Source organism: Onthophagus taurus, chromosome 2, assembly GCF_036711975.1.
Source record: "Onthophagus taurus isolate NC chromosome 2, IU_Otau_3.0, whole genome shotgun sequence".
In the NCBI taxonomy this organism is placed as follows: domain Eukaryota; kingdom Metazoa; phylum Arthropoda; class Insecta; order Coleoptera; family Scarabaeidae; genus Onthophagus; species Onthophagus taurus.
Window position 1 is genome coordinate 4,485,273 of NC_091967.1, and position 25,855 is coordinate 4,511,127.

The following is a 25,855-nucleotide window of genomic DNA, read 5'->3' on the forward strand; positions in this document are numbered from 1 at the left end:
TCACGAAATTAAAACAATTTTATAGCAAATTTAATGTTGTTTCAATACACACAACCTTATTCTTTTGTTTCTATAATTCCCGGTGATACGATTTTTTTAATGTAACATTGTAGTTATTGCGATTAAGTTGAAAAAGTAAAAGATTAAAAAATCGTATCTCAAGAACTAATTGAGATATCATCATGAAATTAAAACCATTTGATAGCAATTTTAATGTTGTTTTAATGCACACAACCTCATTCCTTTGTTTTTATAACTTCCGGTGATACGATTTTTTTAATGTAACACTGTAGTTATTGAGGTTAAGTTGAAAAGTAAAAATTTAAAAAAACTTATCTCAAGAACTAATTGAGATATCATCATGAAATTATCACCATTTTATAGCAAATTTAGTGTTGTTTCAATGCACACAACCTTATTCTTTTGTTTCTATAATTCCCGGTGATACGATTTTTTTAATGTAACCCTGTAGTTATTGCAATTAAGTTGAAAAAGTAAAAGTTTAAAAAATCGTATCTCAAGAACTAATTGAGATATCATCACAAAATTAAAACCATTTGAGAGTAAATTTAATGTTGTTTTAATGTACACAACCTCATTCTTTTGTTTTTATAATTCCCGGTGATACGATTTTTTTAATGTAACACTGTAGTTATTGAGGTTAAGTTGAAAAGTAAAAATTGAAAAAAATCTATCTCAAGAACTAATTGAGATATCATCATGAAATTAAAACCATTTTATAGCAAATTTAATGTTGTTTTAATGCACACAACCTCATTCCTTTGTTTTTATAACTTCCGGTGGTACGATTTTTTTAATGTAACCCTGTAGTTATTGTGATTAAGTTGAAAAAGTAAAAGTTTAAAAAATCGTATCTTAAGAACTAATTGAGATATCATCACAAAATTAAAACCATTTGAGAGTAAATTTAATGTTGTTTTAATGTACACAACCTCATTCTTTTGTTTTTATAATTCCCGGTGATACGATTTTTTTAATGTAACCCTGTAGGTATTGTGATTAAGTTGAAAAAGTAAAAGTTTAAAAAATCGTATCTCAAGAACTAATTGAGATATCATCATGAAATTAAAACCATTTGATAGCAAATTGAATGTTGTTTTAATGCACACAACCTCATTCTTTTGTTTTTATAACTTCCGGTGATACGATTTTTTTAATGTAACACTGTAGTTATTGAGGTTAAGTTGAAAAGTAAAAATTTAAGAAAACCTATCTGAAAAACTAATTGAGATATCATCATGAAATTAAAACCATTTTATTGCAAATTTAATGTTGTTTCAATACACACAACCTTATTCTTTTGTTTCTATAATTCCCGTTGATACGATTTTTTTAATGTAACCCTGTAGTTATTGTGATTAAGTTGAAAAAGTAAAAGTTTAAAAAATCGTATCTCAAGAACTAATTGAGATATCATCATGAAATTATCACCATTTTATAGCAAATTTAGTGTTGTTTCAATGCACACAACCTTATTCTTTTGTTTCTATAATTCCCGTTGATACGATTTTTTTAATGTAACCCTGTAGTTATTGTGATTAAGTTGAAAAAGTAAAAGTTTAAAAAAACGTATCTCAAGAACTAATTGATATATCATTACGAAATTAAAACCATTTTATAGCAAATTTAACGTTGTTTCAACGCACACAACTTTATTCTTTTGTTTTTATAACTTCTGGTGATATGATACTTTTAATGTTACCTTGTAGTTATTGAGGTTAAGTTGAAAAAGTAAAATTTCAAAAAATCGTATTTCAAGAACTAATCGAGATATCATCACAAAATTAAAACCATTTGAGAGTAAATTTAATGTTGTTTTAATGTACACAACCTCATTCTTTTGTTTTTATAATTCCCGGTGATACGATTTTTTTAATGTAACACTGTAGTTATTGAGGTTAAGTTGAAAAGTAAAAATTTAAAAAAACCTATCTCAAGAACTAATTGAGATATCATCATGAAATTAAAACCATTTCATAGCAAATTTAATGTTGTTTCAATACACACAACCTTATTCTTTTGTTTCTATAATTCCCGGTGATACGATTTTTTTAATGTAACCCTGTAGTTATTGCGATTAAGTTGAAAAAGTAAAAGTTTAAAAAATCGTATCTCAAGAACTAATTGAGATATCATCACGAAATTAAAACCATTTGATAGCAAATTGAATGTTGTTTTAATGCACACAACCTCATTCTTTTGTTTTTATAATTCCCGGTGATACGATTTTTTTAATGTAACACTGTAGTTATTGAGGTTAAGTTGAAAACTAAAAATTTAAAAAAACCCATCTCAAGAACTAATTGAGATATCATCACGAAATTAAAACCATTTTATAGCAAATTTAATGTTGTTTCAATGGACACAACCTTATTCTTTTGTTTCTATAATTCCCGGTGATACGATTTTTTTAATGTAACCCTATAGTTATTGCGATTTAGTTGAAAAAGTAAAAATTTAAAAAAACCTATCTCAAGAACTAATTGAGATATCATCACGAAATTAAAACCATTTTATAGCAAATTTAATATTGTTTCAACGCACACAAAATTATTCTTTTGTTTCTATAATTCCCGGTGATACGATTTTTTTAATGTAACCCTGTAGTTATTACGGATAAGTTGAAAAAATAAAATTCAAAAAATTGTATCTCAAGAACTAATTGAGATATCATCACGAAATTAAAAGCATCTTGTAGTAAATTTAATGCACTTTAAGCGTACACAACCTCATTCCTTTATTTCTATAATTACTGGTGATACAATTTTTTAAATTTAACTCTGCAGCTTTTGATGTTAACTAATAAAAATTACCCTATTTTATATTTATTTAAATTAATATAAATAATAATAATATATATATAAAAATAATATCATACGTAAAGAACACTATCGAAGAGATCCTTAATTTATTTTTTGTTTGAGAGGATGTTTTTGTATTCCAAAGCGAGCTATACACTTTTTCTATAAAATATTCACGGTTACTTTACGTTATTCATGCATAGCCGTCGGGTATTGGCCGTAATAGTCCTGCCATTTATTTTATAAATGTGCGTAGTTTCCAAGTTATCGTTTCTATTCATTTTTCTCTGCTTTGTTCGTCGAGTGTCGTATCGAAAAAGTTTCCGACACAAAAATCGATTATATTTTAGTTATTAACCAATTTTGTCATTTTAAACGAAAAGAAACAGGAATAAAACATAAATTCTTTTGTGATTTTATGACCTTTCTTTTACTGTTGATCCTTCTATTTTATCCTTTGTTGAGAACTAAAAGTGTTATTGGCATCTACGGGGTTATACATACCAATTCAAGGGTAAAATATACAGGGATAGTAGGTAATATTCACATACGGCCTTAGGCTATGAATCGTAATGGCAAGCCGATTTTGTTTTATAGCTGTATGCACAACGTTTTCACGTTATCGTTACACCCTTACCCTGCGATTTTTATGTATTTCCGTCCCTAGTAATCCTACAAAAAAATCCCTTTTTCCAACAACATAAACAATTACATTTTCTTTAATAGAGTATCACAACGATAAATAAATTCATATTACAATTTGTAATATCAGAAAGAACAGCTATGAAATAATCGCAAGATCCGGTTGTAATATTATTTAAGAGTCTCCAGAGAAGAATACGAAAAGGCAATAAACGAGGTACTAAAATATTCAAGGAAACTTGTCGTGGCAAACAATACTGTTTTAGGAAATAAACTGTGAGTCAACAATTTCTCGTTACTAAAGGAAACTGTACTCGTTAAAATGGTCCTTACTTTTTCTTAAGTTCCCACTTAAGAACTTCTTTAATTAAAAACCAACGTAATTAGTGAAATGTTTTTTTTTAATGTAAGGTGAGAATGTAACAATACAGATAAAATTTCAAGAAATGAAACTTTACTGCTCAATGTTTAACAAAAAAACAAGAAAGATACGTTTGTTAAATGAATTTTTAATGTGCGAGAAAATGAAAAATAAATAAGTAAAGCGAGTGATGGAAGTAGAACAAATCCGAACAATTAAGAAATTAATCAGTCTTAGAGCAGTCACTCCATCGTAAATTCTTGTCACCTAAGATACTTACAGACCACACTACAACATTAGGGTTCATCAATCACGTTGTACACGGGATTTCGAATGATTCTTTTTAATTCCTAAATCTAAAGTAAAAACTTTTTATATAATTATACACTTTCGAAAAATAAGAGAGGTATAATGTTGAGATTTCGAACAAAATTTAAACTTATTGGGTTTGTTTTAACAGAATTGTACCGGAATTTATACTGGATATCCATAGTTCGTAACAGTCTTAAACTCGCATCTATTCCCATTTATAGGTAGTCGCAGTTTCATTAGAGTTATGTCCGGAGGGATTTGTTGCACGAGTTAAGATGAATTGAGTATTCTAAACTAAACGATTTGAATTTAACCAAACTCAGATATTATTTCATAAAACTGTTTATGAAAATTATCACAAAATTAACATCATTTATTAGTTTTAGTTTGATTTCTGGTACGGAATGGATTCGTACAGAAAAAATACTCGAAAATAACAGCCCTCCGAAGCAAAATTGGATGGATTTTAGAGAGGATGTGTAGACAAGCAATTAAAATATTTGATTAAAGATAGATACTTAATTCATTGAAGTATCTATAAACGAGGATGAACGGATTTTCCCTTTACCCTAACCCCATTTATAAAATGCAACCGTAACTCATTAGTCTTCCATAATCCTTTTAATCGCACATAGTGTAGCGTGTGGAAAACTTTATAACATATCGTCGTGGGCTGCAGCAATAACGCGTTGGATGACTTTGCGGAATTAGAAAGGTTAGATGAAATAACAACAATACTTCAGATTGTTATGTACATGATGTAAATATTGATGATGATGCAGCATATATGGGTGATTATACAGAAACTATCATTTTTCACATGGTAATTTGAAAATAGTTTTTTTGTTCCAAATTTTGTTTTTTAATACACAAACACGAACTTTTGTTCAAAATGAACCTTGCAACGTTCAAGATCAAAGAGTTCAATTATTTTCTAGCCAGAATTGACTTGTTTTTGTAAAAACGATATGCAGAGGAATGACGAGATAAGCAGAGGAATGATTTTTTTATTTGATACGGCAAAATAATACAATATTAGGCATAATATACATGTTAAAACCAAAACAGTGAATAGGGAAAATTAAAATACAAACTTGCTTAAAACAAAAGAATATTCAATGCAATAACGAAAAAACGTTAACGTTTTACACTTGAACAAGCAGCTTCTTCATCTTCGTCAGAATAAACGTCTTCAAACTGTAGCTTGTTTTGAACTTTTATGGAACCGCTGATATATCTGCTTAAAGGAGTGTCCTCATCATCACTAGACGTGTCACTAGAAGATAGTTCATCATTAAGCCCAATTTTGTTGAATTCAAGGGAACCAATGAAGTATTTTTTATTGCCGTTTATGAAAGTGCTAAGTTCATAAAAGTTTAATCTGATGCTACTTTCATAATCTTCTTTTTTTATTTGGTGTACTTTCATTGTTCCTCTAAAGGTTTGTAGCAAAACATTCTTAAGTTTTTGGGACATTTCATCAATTTTGTCTGCATCAATCTGATAGTAAGTTATGTTCTGAATGTTTTGGCACAGGTTATTCAACATAGCTTTTATTTTGACCATATCTGCTCCTTGACCAACCAATCTATCTAACGTCCTTTTAGTAACTCCTCCTATCCCGTCAGGTGCCCCCTTCCGTGACCAGCTTCTAAATAGTTTCAAGTAAAATTTTTTACTTTTGGGTGCAATTTTGGCAACTCGATTGCTAGGAAATAAAACATGGTTTTATTACGGTATTGAGTCGACGGTGAGTCACTAATAAAGTGAAGCGTATCAACTGTTGGGTAAGAGTTTGTTATGCACTTTATTATTGGGTCTAAATGCGCCCAAATGGCCGGGACATTATGTAGAAGCGATTCTGATAAAGTGCAAAAGCATTGTTGCTGTACCTCATCTTGTTTGGTATATACAACAACAGTATGTAGAGATATCTGTTTTCTTGATCTCTTCTGCATATTTCATGTTGTAGTTTTCACTAAAATCCATGTGAATAACCGCCTCGGTAATTCGAAGATTCTCTTTAAGTTCTTTGAGTTATTTGTACTGATGTAAGGATCTGCCTTTGTGCTTCAGAAATGGTATAATACTTTGTTTAAAATCAGCTATAATATCAGAAACCTGGCATTCAACTTTCTTCTTTGATGTCTTTCTAACCTGCTTTTCTTTTTGTGATGTCTTGTCAACATACGTGCATTTTTCTGCCATCCATTTGAAGTAGTAACTGCGTTCCCTAGGGTTGTATTCACGGAATGATATTTGCATAGAAATACATTTATCGCATCTCTAGAACTGGTCATTCCTCTGTGCCTGTCATCAGTCCTCTGGATCTCAGTAATCCAGAGGAATGGTGCCAGAGGAATGACGACTTCTTCGTTTATTAGTTTTTAGTTTAGGAAATTGGATGCATCCTAACCTATAAATTGGTCCACGGAAAGGAAACTCATTATTTCGTATTTAAATGAGGGAATGGATGCAACAAAAATATAAATAAAGTAAATACACTTATCAGAGGAATGGTCAATCTGTGTGTGACATTAACAATTTGGGAACAAAATGTTAAAAAGAACACGTATTGTTTTAGTTCGACAACATTTGCTTACTGACACTCTGCAAGAACTAGGTTAGAAAAAGCATATCTGGTTGCGTGCGAAGACATATCGCCATCTACCATCATATTATTTACGTACTTCTTGCGAGCCAGAGGAATGACCGCTAAAGGTGGTAACATAGTTTCTATCATCTTTTTGAGGGGAGTTTTAAAGTGAAACATATTTTTATATTAGTTTTACTGAAAGTTCAGGTTTGCTTAATCAAAATGTAAAATTACAAATGAAGAATGTTAATAGATTTTTGTCTAATATGTACATAATGTTAGACGTCTCCAGTTATAACATGCCAGAGGAATGATATTTTGACATGATTTTTTACTATAATTTAATAATAATAAGTATGATTTCATTAACTCTTTAAGAACTCAATATTGCTGGTCTATACTTTTCTAGAAACAATACGATATTTGTAGAAAGTAATTTTTTGTCGAAATTGTTACCGGTAACAGCAAAAATGATAGTTTCTATAGAATTACCGATATATGATGGAGGTTAACTTGAAAAATTGAGAATTCAAAAAATCATAGCTCAAGAATAAAATCTGGGATAATTTCTTTTAATAATGATAACGTTAAGAAAATGTGCCCACAATAGTATTGCATTTTGCACAATAACTTACAGAGCGTACAATTACAACGATTAATCGCTTTAATTTGCTGTGTGTGAATTAGCACTGGTTGAGGGACGACGAGATTTCCTGTCTGAGTATTGGGGGGGTAAATTGCATATCTTTGCTTAACCCTATAAATCATAGCCGTTCGATATTGCTTCCGATAGAACTTGATTTTGAGGTAACACGATTGATGTTACTTACACTTAATTACAATCTATCTCACACCTAGTTGTAATTTCGACGTATTTCACAATATTAGAGATTTTAGATCCATAAGAAAAAATGTTTTGACACTTTTGCATAACTTGTTGAATTGATATGTATATTAGTGGAAACTTTAAAAGCTCACTACACGGTTATTGCGAAGTAATTGCAAAGTATATTGCAAGTAGTAAGTCCCGCGTCAAAGGGAAGTTTATTTCAAGTCGAGTTACTCGCAAAGTACAGCTTAGTAAGCAAGCGGAAAAATACTCACTAAGTTGAAATCAAATCTTAAATAAAGTTATTGCAATAAAAATAAGTTTAATCCTTATTCGCCGTTGCAATGTAAATTTAATGCTACAACGCTAATTAAAATGTATCTAGCAGTAGTGTTATTATTTTAGGATTAGACCCACTAATTACAGTCAGAAAAAGCTACTAGAGGGACCTTATTTCTATTAAATGTAAATTAATATTTTTTTGCATTTAAAAATAGATAATCGTCTTAAATTTAATTGGAGCTAAAACAAATAATTAAGATGATTTTATAATGACGTTGAATTGAAACGTGAAATGGAATGATTGAGTTATAAAGACAATAAAAGCATTTCCGTTGACTTGTAATTTAAATAAAGCTCAAGTTGGATTTCTTTATTTGCAGTTACATACGGGTCTGTATACGTGCTTTTATTTTTAGAGTCCCAAACGTTGTTTAGTTCTCAACCCAGAAAGTTGTAAGTTTTCTCGGTTAAAAGTTTATTATCTTTCGGTCCCCGATGACATGCTTGGCCTCGTTCGTGAAAAGTAAATTTCGTTTTAAAGTTTTCGCACAGAAATACGAAGAATATTTCGTCGCCTCACCTCGGTGTTTCTAACAGAAGTTTACTAATTTTACAATCCATGAATAACCTACGTTTGTTACACTTAAATTTTATTTTATTGTAAAAGAAAACAATTTTACCCATTTGCAGCATTCAGAAAAAAAATAATAAAGTGGCCTATATTCGTGGACTTAGAACTACTTAGAAATCCATATGTTTCTAGATCTAGTGTTAGTTTCATAAAATTATATAACAACCTAACGCTATCTAACGTTACCTAGCATTATTACAGGAAATGATACTAGACTTAGAACTAGAAACATTCGGGGTTAGCCCTCTTTAGAGAGATATGGCTAAACCTGAATATTTCTAGTTCTAGGTCTAGTGTTAGTTCAATTGATACATGCAACAATGTGGCGCGGAATGACAAATAAAACTAGAACTAACACTAGACCTAGAACTAGAAACATTCGGATTTAGCCGCACGTCTCTCAAGACGGCTAAACCCGAATGATTCTAGTTCTAGGTCTTGTGTTAGTTTCAGTGATAGTGCTAGTGTAAAATTAGAACTAACACTAAACCTAGAACTAGAAACATTCGGGTTTAGCCGCACGTCTCTTCAGACGGCTAAACCCGAATGATTCTAGTTCTAGGTCTTGTGCTAGTTCTAGTGCAAATTTAGAACCAACACAAGACCTAGAACTTGAAATATTCGGGTTAGCCGCACGTCTCTCAAGACGGCTAAACCCGAATGATTCTAGTTCTAGGTCTTGTGCTAGTTCTAGTGCAAAATTAGAACTAACACTAGACCTAGAAGTAGAAACATTCGGGTTTAGCCGCACGTCTCTTCAGACGGCTAAACCCGAATGATTCTAGTTCTAGGTCTTGTGCTAGTTCTAGTGCAAAATTAGAACTAACACTAGACCTAGAAGTAGAAACATTCGGGTTTAGCCGCAAGTCTCTAAAGACGGCTAAACCCGAATGATTCTAGTTCTAGGTGTTGTGTTAGTTTCAGTGATAGCGCTAGTGTAAAATTAGAACTAACACTAGACCTAGAACTAGAATCATTCGGATTTAGCCGCACGTCTCTCAAGACGGCTAAACCCGAATGATTCTAGTTCTAGGTCTTGTGCTAGTTCTAGTGCAAAATTAGAACTAACACAAGATCAAGAACTAGAAACATTCGGGTTTAGCCGCAAGTCTCTAAAGACGGCTAAACCCGAATGATTCTAGTTCTAGGTCTTGTGCTAGTTCTAGTGCAAAATTAGAACTAACACTAGACCTAGAACTAGAAACATTCGGATTTAGCCGCACGTCTCTCAAGACGGCTAAACCCGAATGATTCTAGTTCTAGGTGTTGTGTTAGTTTCAGTGATAGTGCTAGTGTAAAATTAGAACTAACACTAGACCTAGAACTAGAATCATTCGGATTTAGCCGCACGTCTCTCAAGACGGCTAAACCCGAATGATTCTAGTTCTAGGTCTTGTGCTAGTTCTAGTGCAAAATTAGAACTAACACAAGACCTAGAACTAGAAACATTCGGGTTTAGCCGCAAGTCTCTAAAGACGGCTAAACCCGAATGATTCTAGTTCTAGGTCTTGTGCTAGTTCTAGTGCAAAATTAGAACTAACACAAGACCTAGAACTAGAAACATTCGGGTTTAGCCGCAAGTCTCTAAAGACGGCTAAACCCGAATGATTCTAGTTCTAGGTGTTGTGTTAGTTTCAGTGATAGCGCTAGTGTAAAATTAGAACTAACACTAGACCTAGAACTAGAATCATTCGGATTTAGCCGCACGTCTCTCAAGACGGCTAAACCCGAATGATTCTAGTTCTAGGTCTTGTGCTAGTTCTAGTGCAAAATTAGAACTAACACAAGATCAAGAACTAGAAACATTCGGGTTTAGCCGCAAGTCTCTAAAGACGGCTAAACCCGAATGATTCTAGTTCTAGGTCTTGTGCTAGTTCTAGTGCAAAATTAGAACTAACACTAGACCTAGAACTAGAAACATTCGGATTTAGCCGCACGTCTCTCAAGACGGCTAAACCCGAATGATTCTAGTTCTAGGTGTTGTGTTAGTTTCAGTGATAGTGCTAGTGTAAAATTAGAACTAACACTAGACCTAGAACTAGAATCATTCGGATTTAGCCGCACGTCTCTCAAGACGGCTAAACCCGAATGATTCTAGTTCTAGGTCTTGTGCTAGTTCTAGTGCAAAATTAGAACTAACACAAGACCTAGAACTAGAAACATTCGGGTTTAGCCGCAAGTCTCTAAAGACGGCTAAACCCGAATGATTCTAGTTCTAGGTCTTGTGCTAGTTCTAGTGCAAAATTAGAACTAACACAAGACCTAGAACTAGAAACATTCGGGTTTAGCCGCAAGTCTCTAAAGACGGCTAAACCCGAATGATTCTAGTTCTAGGTGTTGTGTTAGTTTCAGTGATAGTGCTAGTGTAAAATTAGAACTAACACTAGACCTAGAACTAGAATCATTCGGATTTAGCCGCACGTCTCTCAAGACGGCTAAACCCGAATGATTCTAGTTCTAGGTCTTGTGCTAGTTCTAGTGCAAAATTAGAACTAACACAAGACCTAGAACTAGAAACATTCGGGTTTAGCCGCAAGTCTCTAAAGACGGCTAAACCCGAATGATTCTAGTTCTAGGTCTTGTGCTAGTTCTAGTGCAAAATTAGAACTAACACAAGACCTAGAACTAGAAACATTCGGGTTTAGCCGCAAGTCTCTAAAGACGGCTAAACCCGAATGATTCTAGTTCTAGGTGTTGTGTTAGTTTCAGTGATAGCGCTAGTGTAAAATTAGAACTAACACTAGACCTAGAACTAGAATCATTCGGATTTAGCCGCACGTCTCTCAAGACGGCTAAACCCGAATGATTCTAGTTCTAGGTCTTGTGCTAGTTCTAGTGCAAAATTAGAACTAACACAAGATCAAGAACTAGAAACATTCGGGTTTAGCCGCAAGTCTCTAAAGACGGCTAAACCCGAATGATTCTAGTTCTAGGTCTTGTGCTAGTTCTAGTGCAAAATTAGAACTAACACTAGACCTAGAACTAGAAACATTCGGATTTAGCCGCACGTCTCTCAAGACGGCTAAACCCGAATGATTCTAGTTCTAGGTGTTGTGTTAGTTTCAGTGATAGTGCTAGTGTAAAATTAGAACTAACACTAGACCTAGAACTAGAATCATTCGGATTTAGCCGCACGTCTCTCAAGACGGCTAAACCCGAATGATTCTAGTTCTAGGTCTTGTGCTAGTTCTAGTGCAAAATTAGAACTAACACAAGACCTAGAACTAGAAACATTCGGGTTTAGCCGCAAGTCTCTAAAGACGGCTAAACCCGAATGATTCTAGTTCTAGGTCTTGTGCTAGTTCTAGTGCAAAATTAGAACTAACACAAGACCTAGAACTAGAAACATTCGGGTTTAGCCGCAAGTCTCTAAAGACGGCTAAACCCGAATGATTCTAGTTCTAGGTGTTGTGTTAGTTTCAGTGATAGTGCTAGTGTAAAATTAGAACTAACACTAGACCTAGAACTAGAAACATTCGGATTTAGCCGCACGTCTCTCAAGACGGCTAAACCCGAATGATTCTAGTTCTAGGTCTTGTGTTAGTTTTAGTGATTGTGCTAGTGAAAAACTAGAACTAACACTAGACCTAGAACTAGAATCATTCGGATTTAGCCGCACGTCTCTCAAGACGGTTAAACTAAAGACGCACGGCTAAACCCAAAACTTTCTAGTTCTAGGTCTAGTGTTAGTTCTAGTTTTAGTTCAATAATAATATACAATCTAACGCTAACTTGTGTTAACTGTCGCTACCTAGCACTGTCACTAGAACTTACACTAGACGTAGAACTAGTCTAGTGTTAGTTCCTGTAATACTGCTAAGTAACGTTAGATAGCGCTTGGTTGTTATATATTTTTATTAAACTAACACTAGACCTAGATCTAGAAATATTTGGGTTTAGCCGTCTTTAGAGACGTACGTCTAAACCCGAATTTTCTAGTTCTAGCTCTAGTATTAGTTTTAGTGATAGTGCTAATGTTAATTCTAGCTTTAATTATTATTCATCACCAAGTTGTTGTATACTTTGAAAAATCCGCGCATATCTGAGTTTATAATGCAAATGGGTTAAAGACCTAAATTATTCAACCCCATATCAATTCGTTATTAAAAACTATATCCCATATATCTTTTGATCGACTTTCCTTTTCCGGTTTGAGCACAATGTGTAATATCACGATCACGTAACGCGCTTCTTCCACCTCCTTCTATCCACATAAGGGCGTGGTCCCTAATTCAAGATCCCTTGTGTATTGTTCGGGCTTTTATTTCAAGCAAAAACGTAACAGTTTTGTAATTACCAAATTCGATTTGTAATTTCAAACGGGTTTGTTTATCAAAGGAATTTATAATATCTGCTACAAAGTTAATAGAAATTGTTGGGTGATACAAAAACGATATTAAATTTTTGTTTTACTTTAAAATTATTTTTATGACAAGGGGAAAAAAAGAAATATAATGGTATAATTTAATGCAGTAGAAACTTTTGATTAAACTGAGAACTTTCAAACTTTTAATTGCACATTTTAAATTCATTGCGCCAAGTTCCATAATTAGTTATTAGTGTGTGCTGGTGATGTATCAAAAAAACCCCGTTTATTGCTAATAAAAAGATAAATGCACTTTAAAGTATTATTTTTGTATTTTTTTTTTCATTATCCCAGTTTATTTTTAGATTTTATGGATGAATTGAAACAAGTTTGAAATGAAATAAATTCGCCACAACTAGGAAACCCGAACTATTTCAAATTACTCAACTTTTCGGAAAGCTTTATTAAAAATAAACTAAAAAGTTATTTTGATAATATAAGCATAGCCTAGAAATTATTGCGGTAACGAATATAAATATGTTAAAAGCAAACATTTGTATTCATTGCACCAGATTTATTTGTTGTAGCAATAAAAAATTAAAAATAATCTTGAAATTAAGGTTAAAGATTTATATCTTATATCAAAGGTGAAAATGTTCTCTTTAAAATGATATATAACAACCTATACTAAAATGACAACATTTATTACAAGAGAAGTTATAAAAATTACGTCGTAAAAAGTTACAATAATAACCTTAATAATTTGTATCTCAAGAACCAAGAGTGATATCTCAAAACTGATTCGTTCATTGAAAAGTAGATGGTTTTATTAATAATTGGTGGAAATTTCATGATAATTTTCCATCGAATCGGTTTTTCAAGAATTATTAAAGTTAATCCAAAAAATTTGATGAAAGTTACCAATTATCATTAATAATTACTATCTCAAAAACTATTGGTGATATCTCAAAACTCATTTGTTTATTTGAAAGTAGATGGTTTTATTAATAATTGGTGAAAATTTCATGATAATTTTCCATCGAATCGATTTTTCAAGAATTATTAAAGCTAATCCAAAAATTTGATGAAAATTACTAATTATTATTAATAATTATTATCTCAAAAACTATTGGTGATATCTCAAAACTGATTGGTTTATTGGAAAGTAGATGGTTTTATTAATAATTGGTGAAAATTTCATAATAATTTTCCATCGAATCGATTTTTCAAGAATTATTAAAGCTAATCCAAAAAATTTGATGAAAATTACTAATTATTATTAATAATTACTATCTTCAAAACTATTGGTGATATCTCAAAACTGATTTGTTTATTGGAAAGTAGATGGTTTTATTAATAATTGGTTAAAATTTCATGATAATTTTCCATCGAATCGATTTTTCAAGAATTATTAAAGCTAATCCAAAAATTTGATAAAAATTACTAATTATTATTAATAATTACCATCTTAAAAACTATTGGTGATATCTCAAAACTGATTTGTTAATAGAAAAGTAGATAATATTGTTAACAATTGGTGAATATTTCATAATAATTTTCCAACAAGTTGATTTTCCAGCAATTATAAAAGTTAATCTAGAAAATGGTCAAAATTGCTGATTAATTTTAACGAACCAAGAGTAACTTTTTAAAACAGACTTTTTCATTGGAAAGTAGAGCTTTTCTTCCCCAGAATGCTTCGAAGCTGAGAACAATTTCAGCAAGTTCAATGTAACTGAGATATGTTCAACGATAACTTGAAATAAAATAACTTTGAATGCTATTGACTCGATAACTCTATTTAACAATCTCTTTACTGCTTACAAATATCAGACCACAAAGGTAATTTTTTGAATTAAAAGTTACTCTAAAGAATAAAGTTTGAAAAACGTTTTTTGCATCAACTTTTCCTTATAATCTTTAGAAATACGGTTTATATAGATTTTAAAGACTTTGGTGTTTCCATCGAGGTTACAACTTTAAAGAACATCTTTCAAACTTTTACATTATCCCGAATATCTATATATATTTAATTCTTGATCCGATTTTATACTCTATATAAGCATGTCAAATTTACATTACTTCCAATTAGCGGTAGCTAATTAAATAGTTGAGGTTCGCGGTTCAAAAACTGGATAGCGCACAGGGTGGGGCTGCTTTAAGATCATGCGCAGATCCAAACCTCTTTAAATTTGCCCGCTTTTATTTTAAAAATTAAACATTGTAAGCATCCAAAATAATTATTAAATTATTCTTCATTTCTCTAATTATGTAAAAACTAAGTTTTTTGTGCTTGATCAAATCTTTTATGTTATATTTTTATGATTTAAGTTTTAATGAAGTAAAAGTACTGTTTTTTATCGAAAAAAATTGTAAGTTTGAAAGGAATTAAATAGAATTTTTTAATTTAAAGGTATAAAAGAAGTGGAAGTCAATTTTACGCAAACGCGTTTATGAGAACGACCTAAAAGCTTTTAACACGTCGAGTTATATAAAGTTCAACGTCGTCCCCCACCAATATGTCTCTAACCGCGGTTTTCGCCGAGCTTTAAATTTACATTGAAGGTGCGGCCCCGATGGTTTCTACCGCACTAAACTCCTAACTCTAACAAAATCTTGCCTACCAAAACGGTAATCCCCAACGGCAATCCATCCAATATAAATAAACCAAAGAATTATAAATTAAAAGAACAATATACCTTTTTTTAATCTGTTTAAGCTCAAACGTTGTTTCGTGCTATTAAGTAATACCAAGGAGAAACTTTTGTCAGCTTTTTTAAAGTCCCCGATGACTTAGTTCTCGCGAGTAAAGGTAAATTCCGTTTTTAAAGTTTCATAAAAAGAACAAGACACCAAAAGTATCCGCGCCCGAAGGAAAACTCACTAATTGGTACACTCATTAAGTCACTGAATCGCGCACATTTCACTGATTTTTCATAATTTTTTGCAAAGAAAATGTTTTAATTAAAAAAGTTTAATTCTTGCGATTCGCGCAAAAGGGGTGTGTTTTGTATCACGTTTTTGATAGGATTTAGTGACGTATAGGGGAAAAAAGAGGTGTAATGTTGGTGGTTGCGAAGTTCGCGGTAGACTGATAACCTCTTGTCGGGCTACCCACTACCGCCTCGAACTGCGCGGTAGTGACGCGCCGCCTCCAAAACGCACCATGGCAAATGTAAAATTTCATCCCCATCGGATGTCCGTTGATATTTTCCGGTCCCACCGTTCACTCTCTTCCTCTTATGGGGGGGTTACCCCATAAAAAACTTAATTATTTTATGCTTAATGGCTTCGTGAACGATGGGAAGGAATGGCCAGCATCCGACTAGAGGAATTCGATTAGTTTCTTTCCGCTCGGTAGACTTGTTCCAATTTGAAACTGGCGAATAGTAAATTGAATTTGTCGTTTTTCACTAATTGTCGCGACACGAAAAATACTAGGGAATCCAAGTGGAACTTTTAAATGTAATGAAAACCTATATTTATGTTTCAAAAGGTCAAAGAGTATTTAATTCTATCAATATTGTTTGTTCGAAAAATGATAGCAATGTGATAATAAGCTTTGGGTTAAATCAACCTTCTTTGTGTCTTAGCAGTTTCTCAAACTATTTCAGTTGCTTCCAATTCCCTTTGATTTGCATTACATCTAGTACCTCAATAGATTTGAAATAGTCTCATTATTTTCCAATTGCTTTAAATAGTGACTCCGAATACCTGGTATTAACTCCAAATGACTAAATTGTCTCAAAAGTTTCTCATATTATCCTAGTTGCATCTATTTCCCTTCACTTAGCTTTCCATCTAGTACTTCACAAGTTTTGAAATGATCTGATTATCTTGCATTTGCGTTCAATGGCACTTAGTTAATCACAATCCATTATGATACCTTCAAGATGTTAAACCCGAAACTTTCTAGATGCAGATTAAGTTAATGGAAAAAATTATAATCTGATATAAAGAAATTGTTATTAAACTTTCAGCACATGCGTTTATATTTGTATCAGCTCAGATATTTATGGAACAGTTAAAACTAGAACTAACACTAGCACTAGAGCTAATACTAGACCTAGAAGTGGTAGTGGTATTTTATGCTAACTAGCGCTACCTACCAGATATCTTAAGAGAGGTACGGCTAAACGGAATGTTTCTAGTGATAGTGCTAGTGCAAATCGAGAACTAACACTAGACCGAGAACTAGAAACATTCGGGTTTAGCCGCACGTCTCTCAAGACGGCTAAACCTAAATGATTCTAGTTTTAGGTCTTGTGTTAGTTCTGTGCCGGATGGGCAGGCAGGCTTTCGGAAGGGAAGGGGAGCAATCGACAACGTGTATGTGTTGAAGCATTTGGCAGATAGAGAGCTGGATAAGAAGGGAGGGAAATTGTACGCCCTGTTTATAGATTTGAAGGCGGCTTTTGATAAGGTGGATAGGGGGAAGTTGTGGGAGGAGATGGGGAGGAGGGGGATAACGGAACACCTAATTGCTAGAGTGAAGGAAATATACATGGAGACGATGGCTAGGATAAAAGTGGGAGATAAGCTGAGCGACGTGTTCTGGACGACGAAGGGACTGAGGCAGGGATGTCCGCTGAGCCCAAGTCTGTTTGCACTGTATACGGCGGACCTGGAGGAAAGATTGGGGAAGGGGCAGATGGGAGGATTGGTGGTGGGAGGTAGAAAGGTGCATATGTTAGCATACGCGGATGACATCGTGGTCATGGCGAGAGAAGCGGTGGAGATGAAGGAGATGATAAAGACATTGGAAAGATATTTTAGGGGGAAGGGGCTGGAAGTGAATGTGGGGAAGACAAGGATGATGAAGTTTTGTAAGGGTGGGAGAAAAAGAACAGAAAACTGGAGATGGGAGGGAAAGGAGATCGAGGAGGTTAGGGAGTATACTTACTTGGGGTATGTGTTTAGGGAGGATAACAGGGAGGGGTCGCATGTGATAGCTATGGCAAAAAAGGCGAATAAGCTGATGGGACAAGTATGGGGTTGGGGGAAGAGAGTCTTTGGAAGGAATGTGGCAGCGAGGAAGATTATGTTTGAAGGTCTGGTTAGCAGTGTGATGATGTATGGGGCAGAGGTATGGGGATGGAGGGAGCAGGGACCGCTGGAGGACGTGCAGGCTAGATATTGGAGATGGGTGCTTGGGGTGGCGAGAGAAACACCGGGGTATATAGTGAGGGAAGAGGTAAAGGTGGATAAGGTCAGGGTGGAGGCGGGCAGGAGGGCAGTGAAATATGAAGAAAGAATAGAAGGGAGGCCAAGCTGCGGGATCCTGGGGGAGTGTTGGAGGGAAATTAGAGATGGAAAGGTCAGATATGGGAAAGGACACAGAGACAACTATTATAGACGAGCGGGCTACTCGGTAACGGAGATAAATAGTAGACGAAGGGTGGGTAGGGAGATGTGGAGGGAGTTGAGAGACAGGGACCGAGATGTGCAGAGACAGGAAAGAAGGACACAAATAAAAGAGGGAAGGTATAACGAAAGATACAGGGACATAATTACGGAGGGGCTGCCTAGATATTTGTTATTGGAAAGAGATGAGGAAGGGAAGAAGTTGGTGGCTAGGTTCCGTTGTGGAAATGAGGAGAGAGCCAACAAATACTGGATGGCCGATGAGGAGAGGTGGTGTAGGCTGTGCAGGGAGGAATGGGAAACGTTAGAACACATGCTGAATGGGTGCAGTGAGTTGAGGGAGGAGGAGATGGACCGAAGGCAGATCTTAGGAGAGGGGGGAGAGGGGAAACGATGGATGAGAATGGTGATGGGGGTGAGGAGACAAAGGGATGGGTGAGGGGATGATTGGGCCGAGGAGCCGAGGGCGTGGAAATGGAGGAAGAGGGTAGAGAGTGAAAGTAATATTTGAATAATGTAAAGAATTGTAAACAATTACTGTATACAATAAACTCTTAATGATAGTTCTAGTGATAGTGCTAGTGTAAAACTACAACTAACACTAGACCTAGAACTAGAAAGTTTCGTGTTTAGCCGTGCGTCTTCAGACGCTCTCAGAATCTCTATCGGTCTAGTGTTAGTTGTAGGTTTAATTGTTACTAAGCGCTGACGTCACGAACGGGCCCCTTTAGTCCTTGGTATAAATATGACTGAACGCAACGATGTGAACAGCTATTGTACTATTTTATTTATGAATATATTTAAAATAAATAAATATATTGATAAATGTTATCTATTGGAATATTTTATTTTAGTGTGATGTAAGACATAGTAAATAGAACGTGCCAGCAATAGAAGGTGCAAGCAGGTGATGAATACTATAGGTAAGTCTGGGGCCGTTTCTCCGCTAACTCCATTTGGTCTATTTGTAAGAGACGTGAATGTAAATGGAGCTAGTGGAGGTAGTAGACAAGGCCGACCGAAAGCTCGCTTACACAAACCGCAAGGCAAGAGGAGAGGGTTTGTGCAGCGTATAGTCGCACGTACTACTAGCACACACGGTTTCTTTGAAATAATTAGGTAAAGTGGTCATGTTTGTTTTAACATGACCTTGTTTAATAATACACCTCGATTTATCATCCAAAATTATTACCTAAGTATAATGAAACAGGTTTTATCATATAGTAATCAAAAATCACAACAAAATGGAAGGAAATAATATTAATTCCCTTTGTTAAGGTTCGTTGGGTCGTTATAAAAAATTAAGCGCTATCATCAAAGCTGCGCGGTTGAATCTCTAACAATTAACGACGTGAGATTTAGCGTGATTGTAAAAGTTAATTGAGCGCCTCGCCCCTACACATACAGAAAAAGGCAGACCCACTTTCAAAAGATTACTCCCCTCCATGAGTCCTTCAATCGCGCCGGTAGTTGAACGATGTTCGTAGTTGTGTCCTCTTATTTTACCATTCTCTTCCGTTTCAAGGAAAACGGTCTTTGTGAAATCTTTTGTGAAAAATACGTGTACCGAATTGAACCGGATCGAATACATTTCCTGTGTGTTTTTTAATAAAATATTTGTCTCTCTCTAAGATCAATACGTAGGTACACAAGTAGAATATAGACATAAAGCGCTAAGCTACTTCTCCAAAACAAAGAGTTTTACCTTTTATAAATGTCGGACCTAATATAGAAAATTAGCGACAGGAGAACTTACGATTAAGAAAGCCTTTCTGCTGCGTTAGCGCAGATAGCGAGGTAGCAATAATTAACTTAGCGGCTTATATACAGAATGGTGATATAATTCCTCCCATAGGACCTTTATCTACTGCAGGCTAGACACGTAGTTCAACAATGTTTGGGATTATGTCTTTTTTTAGAATATCACGTATTACAAACTTTACAATGTCAATATAACTACTAAAATTAGTTGGAATTATTTGTAAAATTAATAGTCAAAAAAAGATACGATCTTAAAATACATTTAAATGATCAGAATTATTATCGGAGTAACTTAAAACGGAGTATATAGGGAATAACAGGAAATTGAGTAAAAGTACGTCGTTGTGGTTTGTTCATGTCACTATTTGTATCGGTGAATACCACGTAGCTCACCGTATGTTCGAAATTCACGATAACGTAGATTTCGATAACTGTTAATCACCCATTAAAGCTCAGTGTACGTTCCCACATGAGTGTTAATGCACACACTGTGTTAAAACTTCTGCTAAATATTCGCGTACGGTGTTGAAACCGCCACATTAGAACCAAAATTGCCAAACGCTGTTATCCAACTTTTCCGAAAATAGACACTGACTAATCGAGTAATAGTTCCTCCAGTTTTCGACAGTTATTTCCCACATCAAAATTTCATGCAAAATTTCCCACACCAATTGCGAATTTTAATTTTATAAAGGTTTGTGTACGTCATCAATAATCGAACTAATAATCTACTAATTCGATTAGGTATAACATCCTATATTAATTAATACAATCAATACACCCCAGGAAATGCCGACTCTGTTGCACCGACATGGATATGGCAATAAATTTGCCTTATTTGAAATATGACCAAGATATGTTGGTTGCTTGCTAATACACAAAACCGTTAAATGATTTAGATTAGTGTTGTAAATATTCAATAATTCACAAGTTCATGAAGCGCAATGAGATTAACTAACCCAACCTAATTATTAAAAAAAAAACAACATTGAGCCAAAAAGAGCATTTCATCCTTGCAAAGTAAAAGTGCCAATATTAAATAATAAGAATGGTAACCTCAAAGTTCTTTAAACTAGCAGTGATAATGCTAAAATAAATTAATGAATCGAGCTTTATACACAGACGTTCAAAGTAGACAACTATTTGGTCATAATACTTCGTATACGATAACATTATAAATATTATATAATCTATTAAACTAACATGACGATAGTAGTTAAAGTACACAATCATACATAATTAAGTTCAAAATGTGAAAGTTAAATTTGTTCAACTAAAAGGTAACCTTGATGATGAAAACGATTAGATATTTACGTTGAAATACCATTATCGAATCAGGAATTCTCATCGATATTGCCAGATATCGCCGTTTGCACATCCCCTAACGGTGTTCTGACAGAATATCCAATTTCAGTATGCAAAATGAGGAGGTCGTTTACTGTTTGCGTTGATAGAGAGTAAGAGGTTCTTGCCCACACGTTATTTTATGCGAGAGTGTGAGTGTATGTATATATAAAAATTTAATAACGTGGCGGTATAAGTCGCGGGATCTTGTTAGAGTTAAGTTCTTAACTTCGTCACCGGATGCGTATATATATATACGTATCCATAGCATTATAAGATTTTCTCTTCGGAGAGAAAGATCCTCGGCTTGGATCCCAGATCCGGTTTCGTACGTTGGAGAAATATCAAAAATTTTATCAACTTGTTTTTAAAGACAATTTTTCTCATCTCTAAAGTTACGATATTAAGCCGATTATATGAGTTTCCAGTTTTCATGGGCTGTAGCGGAAACCTTTTGTCTTCGTTATTGTATCTTGAAACAATTTCTTTTTGTACTAAGTGTTGAATTCAAATTAAATTTAAAGTAAATTTCAAATATAACTTTTAACTTAATTCTTGCATCTTATCCTTTGATTATATATAATATGGATTGAGCTAACTGAATATATCTACTAACAAAAATGTGGCTCAAGGTGAATAGACGCAGATGGAAAGCGATAATGTGAAAGTGTAACAAAGATAGACATAAAACGGTACTAAACAGACGGGCGCATGCGCACAAAAGTGTCAAACCTGACGTTTATCGTTTTGTTGTGTCACAGCCAGTCACACCGTTATGTTTAAAAATGTATTGTTTCGTGTGCAAAGTTCGCGATAATACAGTTTCACATCACCTGTAAGTATTATAAATGTTACTTCTAATTGATAGTTTTTTATCTTATAAATTAACGCACGCCCATTATATGTCAGTACGCTTTTTTGTCTATCTCGGTTCGATCACCTTGCGCAAGCTATCTCTCTCGTTGGCTCAATCCATATTATACAGGTGTCCCGCAACGATTGTACAATACTGCATCAGCGTATTCTCTGATCGAAAACAGACAAGAAAAGTCCAATAAACATAGGTCCGAAAATGGACCAATTTCGAGATATTCAAAGTTTTAGTTTCATAAGCTGACCTATTGTAAACATCATTAATTCTAACGATTTAGATGCAGTAATTATATGATTACCATGGTTACGATGGTTAAGATAAAGTTTAATAAATAATAAGATAATATTAAGTTAATTAATACAGTTCATTAACAATTTAACAAAACAAGTAACAAAGATTGTCGAAGAAAATCGTTCAACCAGCATAAAAACAACGAATATTTAACAAATTGGAAAAGATTCATGTCATAATAAATGTTCAATATGCGCACCATTTACTTCTAAACACAAACGGATACGTTTTCTAAATGAACTTCTAATGCGTTCAAAGATACCAGGAATTTTTTTTACTGTATCAAATGCGTTACTAATTTTATTCTTCAAATCCTGCACATTTTGAACGTCTTCAGAATAAACAATTTGTTTTAAATGTCCCCAAAACCAAAAATCTAACGGATTTAAATCTGGTGAACGAGGCGGCCACGGGACAGGACCTCCTCGGCCAATCCACTTATTGCCAAATCTGTTATTTAAGTATGCTCGAGTAGCGCGTGCATAATGTGCTGGTGCTCCATTGTGCATAAAGTAGCAATCTTCTAGAATTTGTTGAGGTAATTCATCAAATGCCTCTGTAAGGTCATTTTGTAAAAAATGTATGTAGGCATCGGCTGTCAATCTCTTTGGAAGAAAAAATGGACCTAATAACTGATCACCTATAACTCCAGCCCATACATTAACACTGAATCGCCACTCATGATGAGTTTCTAGTATTGCATGGGGATTTTCATCGCTCCAAACGTGCGCATTATGAATATTAAAAATTCCGCTTTGAGTAAATGTTGCTTCATCCGTAAATACAATGTTTATGGGAAAGTCGACGTTTACTACCTCTTCCTGTATGGCCCACCTACAAAAAATCTCTCTTTTTTCGCCATCATTTTCTGTTAGAGCTTGAACGGTGTTGTAATGATAAGGATAAAGCAACTGCTCCCTTAAAATGCGGTGAACGGTTGTTTTGTTAATGTTTTCTTGTGCAGAAATTCTTCTAATGCTGGTTGAGGCATTTTCATCGACTCTTCTCAAATCTGCTTCTTCTAATTCCACCGGCCTTGTGTAATGTCTCTTTGTGGAATGGCTGTGGGTTACGCTTCCCGTTTCTTTTAATCTGAGAAATAGTCTGCTAAAGGTGTGACTATTAGGCAATCGTCTGTTCGGGAACCTTTGCGCGTAATGACGAGCTGCTAACGACGCATTTCCATCAGCTAGTCCGTAACAATACACCATATCCGCCATCTCTTCCTTGGAGTAATTAATAGGAGCCATACTTAATAGTTTTATTAAATTAAATAGTAAAATAATAATTTCGTGAAGTATTATTATTTTTTTTTTTTTGATTAGACAACTTATCGTAATCATAGTAACGACTTAATTATTATAAAAACAAATTTAAATTCATGATGTTAACAATATCAACTTATGAAACTAAATCTTTGAATATCTCGAAAATGGTCCATTTTCGGACCTATGTTTATTAGGCTTTTTTTGTTTTTTTTGATCATAGAATACGCTGATGCAGTTTTGTACAATCGTTGCGGGACACCCTGTATATAATCAAAGATCTTATCCTATTATCCATAACGTAGATACTTCTAAAACATATCTGGTATCTTCTAAAACAGAATCAAAAATTTAATGTTGATTAAGGTGATAAATGGAAATTCTCCATCCATAATATTTTTAATTAAAGAATATATTAGGTTTAATCTAGTGGAAGAGGGGATATTTTTGCAAGAAGTCTTGTAATTCGGTTCTTTTTACGTTCTGTTAAACCCGGTTCTTTTATAACGGTTATTCATATCGTATTTGCGCTAGGAAGTTGGGACGTAATAAACCCTCCCTTATCACCTAATATGCCGGACAGGGTAATAACATTATCGGGTGAAGCGACTATGTAGCAACCGGTTCAGTGAAGTTACAACGCTATCTGGAGGCGCTGGAGGAAAGCCGACTTTATATCACTAGAAATTTTCAAACAAAAATGTTATCGATGCTATCGTTTTCCAAGTTTGGCCGTAACATTTTTGTTATCTGAATGCGGGGATCTTAAATTATTATAGGCTGAGTCCAATTTTCCCCGAAATTTCGAAATCCTTTTAACATCGATGACCACATTAATATAAATTACCGCCGAATTAATAAGTTAACATAAATTTATTGTTGTTATTTTTTCTTTACTAAGCAGTAAAGATAAATGGATTAATAGCTTTATGTTTTATCTCGACGCGGGAATACTTGGGGGAATTACCTTACACGGGTATGCACTTTGAGTAAACACGTTGCTAGATAGATAATCTTATTTACCAATTATTGTTCAACAATGATTCACACAGAGAAGGGAGTATTTTTTTAATTATTTTACTATGTAACTAATTTAGTTCTAAGTTCTGTTAGATCTCTTCTACTAGGCGGTGACGACGAGGGTTGTTCGAGATCCGTTTATTGAGTCAACTCGCCTTCCCCTATCATTAAATTTCGGAATACACTGAATGCCAGAAGCTCGGTTTCCCTGAATTACCATAAAAAGGGTTTTGGGGTCGAGAAAAGGCGAAAATATACGCGTTGTCGTCGTCGTAGTTGTAGTCGTCGGCGACCAGTACCTCCTCCTCGACGAAGAGTTTTAATGTGGGAAACGGTCGGGTGCAAGGGTCGTGATCTTACCAGTGTTTTCAGGTAATCTGCTGGTAGGGACGGTCGACACCGTGAAGGAAAAGTTCGACGGGGGGTAAGGGGTTGGTCTGAAGTTTTATCCAGGCCGAGCAAATTCTGCACGAAACGGGCTGAAGTAAGTGCCCTGCTGTTTGCGGACCCAGCAGTCCAACGACGCCGCCGCTTTTAAGAGAGTAAATAGACAGACGATGGAAGACTCGCATAATTTTCTCTTGGCATATTGCGTTACCGCGTGGGAAGTTTCAGCCCACAAACACAAAAGAAATTAGCGTTCGAGGGGACGCGATGATGACGATGCCGAAGACGACGTCGAAGGAAAGGAGGTGTGTTCATCTCGTTTCGGTCGGTTGCCTCGGTCGGCGAAAATTCGGCGCATAAAGAATATTCCGAGAACGAAATCGAGAATTTATACGGTGGAATGCGAGATCCTTCGCGAGCTTCAGCTTTAGCTTAGGTTAAAAGGGTACGGGGATATGTACAAAACAGAAATTTAAAAATTTGCATACAAGTTTTCCCTTCAATCCCTCCAGTAAAAATGTTTAAAATATTCCGTAACCTTTCTATATCCAAACATAGAGTTTATTTCATTTTTTTCTTCGCTTTAGTACCATAAAACCTGATTTCTTTTACCACAAATTTATTCAATAAAAAATGCAATAATATTTAGGAAAATGCAATTAAATAATTAATCGAAAATCACACATCCAAACGAGTTCGAATAGTTGATAGAAAGCAGTTTTATGTCATCCAACTACAAACAAATTCTCCACCGAGAATTCGAAGCTT

At 34.4% G+C, this 25,855-nt stretch overlaps 1 protein-coding gene across 12 annotated transcripts in view; it reads right to left on the bottom strand.

Moving 5' to 3' along the window:
* The window catches only part of LOC111423616 (uncharacterized), a 155,039-nt gene that overhangs the window by 50,031 nt on the left and 79,153 nt on the right, over nt 1-25,855 (bottom strand). For 8 of the 12 annotated variants that reach the window (XR_011639580.1, XR_011639581.1, XM_023056889.2 and 5 more), the window contains exon 1: nt 15,481-15,869. The exons of 1 other annotated variant lie outside the window; for it this stretch is intronic. The gene's annotated coding sequence lies outside the window, so the exon portion shown is untranslated. Of the gene's footprint in view, nt 1-15,480; nt 15,871-25,855 lie in introns of those variants that run through there. 3 more of the 12 variants (XM_023056890.2, XM_071193919.1, XM_071193920.1) reach the window with 2 other exon arrangements.